Here is a 6,532-nt window from a genome sequence, read left to right as displayed (position 1 = left end):
ACCCATAGCCCCAGGAGGGGCTCAGTGGGGTCCTTCCCAAGTGCCACACACTCCCTGGAGCTCCCCAGGAGGGTCCTGGGTGAGGAGATGAGTGGTGGTGCCTCCTGCAGCCAAATCCCAGCCGCTGGTCATACCAGCACAAAATGTACAGCTGGAAAAGCAACGCCAAGACTGTGAACTGAGCCCAAGCGATGACCTGACTAATGCCTTAGCTGATCTGCTGTAAATGCAGGTTTAAGTGTTACCCGCCCATACCAGTGATCCAGCTGAAATGAGCTTCTGGGCGATGGGGTTATCTGTGAAGGGCTCTGCCCAGGCTCTCCCTTCTCCTCTGTGGTGCAAGGAACTGAATCCCATGAACTTTAATGGCTGTTATCTGGGGTGTGCCCCTTGTACGATATTAAACAATCTGTTTAACCTGACTAGCTACTGCCTCAGACCCTGGGAACTGAGCAGGGCCCCGCTCTGCCTTGCAGAGCATGTCAGGCATTGCCTACAGTCCCAGCCCAGGGCCAGCCCCGCGGGCTGGAGGCAGAAGAACCCAGAGCCAGCTCCTCTCAGGGTGCATCTGCCACTGTGTGATGTGTAAAAATGGCTAATAAATGCTGTCATGTATGTATTGATTTATTTGATGCCTTTTTCATACCTGACCTTTGTTCTGAACTGTGAGAGAAGCGTTGCTTTCTCCATCTCAATCCTGTGTCTTCCTGAGGGTTAGCAATGCGAGGTGTCCCACAGGCTCTGTCCCTCTGTGCTTCCCCCTTCTGCAGCCACCACCAGCTGGTCTCCTGCTGCCCAAGCTCCTTTGCTCACCACCAGGGAACTAGAAATGAGAGGGAGATGATAAAAAAATCAGGCTTTTGTTTTACCAGCTGAACCGAGCGTGTGGCTGCTCAAAGGCATCGTGCTTCATAAAGCCAAGACAAGCCTCGGAGCCTGAGTCTGGCCAGGAGCACCCCAGCGTCCAAGCCTCTGGGTGGATGCTGGGTCCTGCCTGGTGAATGGGATCTGGCCCTTCGAGGCAGGGAGCTGGAAAGCTACCGCAGGGCTGTGGGCTGCTCTTCCCACCCCGGGAGGTGGCAGCAGCCGGCACCCTGCCCAGCCTTCCCTGACGAGCAGGGCTCCTGCTCTGGACTTCCCAGAGCGGTGGGTAGGAGCGGAGCAGCACCTTCCCCGGCTTTGGGAAACGCAGAAGCAGGCAGCTGAGGTGATGGTGTTTGGGAGGAAGAATAAACTGGCCTCCACGTTTGGAAGCTCTCTTTAGAGAGGGGATGGTGAACACATGGGAGTAATGGAGTGACCTCTCTCCTGCGTGGTACTATTTGGGACACTTTCTGTGACAGCCGTGGTCCCGGTGAGGCAGCCGGCAGCTCTCTCCTCACACATGCCTACGGCTGCCCGAGCAGCGCTCGCTCAGCTGCACCAGGCACCCCCCCAAGCACAAGAGCATTGAAGAAGTTGTGTTTCCACAGTTGCTCTTTTCTGCCTGAACTGCCTGACGTGCTCTTGGTGCTTCAGAGGTGATGCTCTGTGGGATGAGGTCAGCTGCCCAACCGCCCTTGCCCTCGCTCAGCAGTGCAGAGCAGGGCACTGGAGGCAGGGCTCTGCATCTCCAGAAGGCTTCATCACTGGAAGAGCTCTTTGCTGCCGGTCCATCCATGCAGGCTGCTGGGGTGGGAAGTATCTTTCACAGGGCAGGAATCACCCCAGCAGAAGGGGGGTTTGCTGGGAGTGTCTTTCAGGGACCCTCTCCCCCTCCAAGAGGCATTGCAGCTTTTCAAATGGCTACATCCCTCCTCCCAGAATGAGGGTACCCCCTTTCCAATGCTGCCAGGAGAGCTCACCTTACCCTGCCTGCCCTGTGCCCTCCCCAGGGAATGCACACGGTGGGCCCAGCATCAGCCCCTTTGCTCTGCTGTTCTCTCTGGTTAAACAAGAAATAACAAAAAATTGCCCAGACCTAGGCAGGGGAAGAGTGATTTCTCCTGTGTTTTATATTGCTGCTGCTGCTGTTTGGCAAGTTTTCTGGAGTGCTGAGCTGTGAGTGTGAGGAAAGTGGCGGTGCTTGCTGGGGCTCATGGAGCTAATAACAGCAGCCTTCTTCCCCAGGCCAGTGCCAGGTCCCTGAAGCTTTGTGGAAATGACTCCTCCTGGTACTCTGTGAAGAAAAGTCCTTCTTATGTTTTGCTGGTGAGCTGAAATAGCCTGTTTTGGAGGGGACGTGTCTTGAGTTTCTGTCTATTTTTGTTCTTTTTTACTTTGAGGGCACAGACAGCAATTAGTTGCCTCTGTTGTGTGGGAGCCGTTGCTCAGGGGGAGCCGCGTCCCTGCTGAAGGCGCCTTTGGAGACCCTCGTGCAGCTGGGGCAGCTTGGCTTAGGGGCGGCAGAAGGGCTGCGGGAGGGTGCGGGGAGCAGGGGAGCAGCCCCGCAGCTCTGGCACAGGCGGGGCAGGGGACGTGCTGCAGAGAGGAAGACTTCAAGGGAGGCGGAGACGGAGCCCCAGGCCGCAAGAGGCGGTGAAGCAGGGCTGGAGAGCCGGCGGGGACCGGCGAAGGATTTTTCCGGAGGCTTCTCCCGTCCTCCGGCGGCGGGCAGGAGCACGGCAACCTTCGCCCCTGCGCTGCCCGGGCGCTGCTGCCGGCGGGGGCCGCGGGCCAGCCCCGGGCTGCCCTGGGTGCCGGCAGCCGCCAGGTGACTCCACTCACCGGCTCTCGCCGGCGGCCCGGCCCGCCCGGCTGGCGGGGGACGCTGCCCGCCCGGCTCGCCCCGCGGGGCTCCGGCCTCGGCCCTGCTGCGGGCGGTGAGGAGCGTACCCCCACCCCAGCCCTTCCCGTCCCTGGCTGCGACCAGGTCCTAAAAGCAATTAAGACAGAAACTCGATCCGCCTCTTACAGCAATGCGTCTACCTGAGCCCAGTTTTTAATACCTCCAGCTTGGGATTTCACATGCAGGCTGCAGTTGGGAGCTCTGTTGAGAGACCGTGGTAAAAGCTAGCGTGCACCAAGCAAGAGATGTCAGAAAACAAGTCTCCGTTGTATTAACAGTAAGAGACTAACCAAAGACGGTCTTGCGCTGCTTTTCAGCAGAGAGGGGAAACACTCACAGCAGCCACTGAGGAGACCCAACTGTTCGGTGCGCTTTGCATTAGCCTTCAGACAAAGACAGCTACGGGGAAATGGATAGCACAAGCCATGCCGGTGACGGGGGCTAAAAGTCTGGCCTTGAATAAGGAAAGCGCAAGTAAGAGAGTATTTAGATAAACGGGAGTTTTTCAGACAATCTGGGCATGGTGAACTTCACGCAAAGCAATCCCAGAAATATTTGCTGTTATCTGTGAGAACTGCTGGGGGACAGTGAGGCATGGAAAGACTGTAAAATGCAAACTTTGTACCCCCCCCTTCGAAACAGGGAGTGGGGTCAAAAGCCAGGAACTGCTGACAGTTAAATCCCCTCACCCACCCACCGCCCAAAAATGCTGGAACAAATAATCTCGCTACTTGTAAGCAGTGGAGATAAGCGGGAGCCATATGGACCTCTCAAGAACAGAATCTGGTCAAAATAATCTGATCTTCCTCTATGGCATGGGTAAGGGCACTGTGAAGAAGAGTCCTGGCTGCCATTTAAGTGGCTCTTAAGGATGTTGATCTTAAGGATGTTGATCTTAAGGATGGGATGTTGGGTAGGTACAAAACCCATTGGAGAATTATATCCAGAGAGTTATCTATGGTTCCCTGTCGAAAAGGAAGGGGTCTGTTGAGTGAAGTTCAGCGACATCTGTTCCAGGTCTGGTATTGTTCAGCATTTCCATTAATGACCTGGATGATGGAGGTGAATGTGCACTTGCTAAATCTGCAGATCGGGAAGCATCCAGTGACAAAGTTACTTGCCTAACAGGTCTTTAGAATAAGCAGGACCCTGCTAAAAACCGCCTGCTTGGGTTGCAGTACCAAGGTGGTACAGCTAGGGAGGTACTGGGGACTTGTGAGAGGGAGAGGTCCTGGAGAAGGTCTGTAGGACATCTGCTGTATTTGTGCTGGATCAGAGAGCATGATGTCCATGTCTTGGCCCCATGGGGAGGGAGCCAAATGTGGGAGGCTGTACTGGCTCAGCTGCAGCTCAGCTCAGCTGCTCAGCATCAAGAAGGCAGGTGGCATCTGGAAATCAGGGGACCTCTCCCAGAGCTCCCTGCTGCCAACTTGCTCACTTCTTTATTTACTGTTGGCCATCTCTGGTGTCTGCAGATATTAAGGTTTTCCTGAGGTTGTGTCAGTTATTTGGTGCCATTGTACAGAGCGCTCTCAGCTCAGAGCTGGTGTGTGGTCTGCCATCTGGTCTGGATCCTACATGGTGCAATACCTCTGACTGCAGAAACAGACCCCACCATCTTCTCTGTACAGGATTGGGAAGGAGGAACTTCAGCCAACTAACCAGCCTGCAGAGCCACTAGCTCTTGCATGCACCAGTCGCCTCATGTGGGTACTAACTGAGTCTGTCCTGCTCAGAAGTCAGACTGGTCTGGCACAACGTTAATTGAAATTGACTGCATGGAAAACCTCACACTGAAAAATCAGTACCTAAACTAGGTCTTGACTTTTCCCCACTGGCTCCAACAGGAGATCATGAGAACCGTGTGTTGGAGTTGGCCTTCTGCTGTGTGTATTTGGGCATATCTTTCATTGGCTGAATCCTGCAACAGTCAGCAGCAGCCAGCCTTGTACACCCCCACCCCAGCTGAGCCTCATCTTCTCTGTGGGACATGTAGAGGATCTTGACAAGCATCATAGCAACATGGAGAACAACCAAAGCTGCACAGAAACTGCTCAAGGCAAAGCACAGCTACTAGAGCAGGTTAAAAGGGAAGGAGGAGCTCATGTTGCTTTTGGCTTCAGCTGGGGAGAAGAGAAGGGAGAATTTTCTTTCCCGCCACAGACACATGACCCACGTGAAAGGGAAGCTGGGTCTCCCTTCAATTTCTTCTCCAGGCAAAGCTGCATCTTTATGAGAGATGCTTGTTCTGGCTTTGCTGCGTTCCCACCTGTGCTTGAGATCAGCACAGGGTGGAGGGGCAGGGTGCATGGAAAGGGTGTAGGGGAAGGACCAGGCTTGTAAAGAGCTCAGCTCCTTCATCAAGGAGTAGGAGAGGATTGTGGCACCACCTGGCTTGGGCTATCAGGGAGAGGAGTTAGACTTAGCTGCAAGTCAGGCTCAGTGGAGGAGAGGATATTAGAGAGAAGCCCAGGCCCTTCTTTCTTCCCTTAGGGGGAAGAGCCATGGCAGAGAAGGGAGTTAAGCACAATAGTTCCAAGATGAGGCATGTTTGGTGGAAGGCTGCTGGATGGAGGCTCCAGCACAGAACGCAGACTAACCACTGAAGCTACCTCAGCAGCACTGGCGCCCAGCAGCAAGGTAGGATCCAGATTACAATGAATAGTCTTGTCTTAGATGTGCTACGTCTATGTTTTAGATGTTTATGTTTGATCTTTGAATGCACGTTGCAGGTAGGGTTGTGCTTCCAGCAGTAGCTGTTTCAGTGCAGTGTAACTTGGCTCCTTCATTTTGGATTAGCTCAGAGCAAAGAATAATTTTGTTACAGTGAAGTTGGGCTGACATCTGCGACTGCTTTCAGCATCTGCTCACCAATACCTTCAGCAGCAGCTGCTCCCTGTGGAATAGACTTTGGCAAAGACTGAGTGGTTCATATGATTTGCTTGTGAGGGACCTCTTACTGTGTCCTAGTGAGGATACCTTCTTAGCAAAGAACTTGCTTCCTCTCTGCATGCTAATAACGTTGCAGAAACAGTTTATGCCAGGTTTGCCTGTCCCATTCATCCAAATAAGATAGTTTGTTGTGGTGATGTGGTTTTGGTTTTTTTTTTCCTAAGAGAAAAGTAAAATATTGGGGTTGTGCTTTCCCCTTGGAGCATGTGCCTGATGAAGGGAAAGGAGGCTGCAGTGGGTAGGGATGTCCTGCTCCCCTGCTGCACGTGGAGCTTCCTTGGGCCTTTGGAGGAATCAGCTGCATCCCTCTGCATTGGCGGAAGCAGCAGGTCCCCCTGGTGCACGTGCGTTTCAGGAGAGCCACCTCTGTTTTACAGCTTTCCCAACAGAAACTGCGCAGGGGCAGGCTAGCAGGGCAGGTTGCTGCAGCTGGTCTCTCCCCTGGGGACTGCTGTTCAGAGTGGGAGTGCCTGGAGGGGCTCCTCTGCCCTGGGCTGCCGGGAGCCCAAAGGCACTGGCCGCATCCAGCACGGCAGGGAAGCCTGAGCCAGGAGAGGCTCGACCTTCCTGCCGCAGTAGGTGCATGCATATAGGGAGCAGGGAAGGGTCTTTTTTTCCCCTTCATACTGTGTCGGGGGGCTTTTGCTGTCCTGAGGAGCCAGGTGTTTGATTTGCAAGTGAGGAACAGAGATGGCCCGTCCAAACCTCAGGCCCCTGTTCTGCCTCGGGCTGCCTTGTGCTGGTGCTCCCAAGGATGCTCGCTCTCGCCTGGGCTGCTGGCGCTCGATTTCTGAGTCTTCAGACGCAGGTTCG

Source organism: Mycteria americana, chromosome 6, assembly GCF_035582795.1.
Source record: "Mycteria americana isolate JAX WOST 10 ecotype Jacksonville Zoo and Gardens chromosome 6, USCA_MyAme_1.0, whole genome shotgun sequence".
Classification (NCBI taxonomy): domain Eukaryota; kingdom Metazoa; phylum Chordata; class Aves; order Ciconiiformes; family Ciconiidae; genus Mycteria; species Mycteria americana.
Note: the sequence above shows the minus strand (reverse complement) of the source record.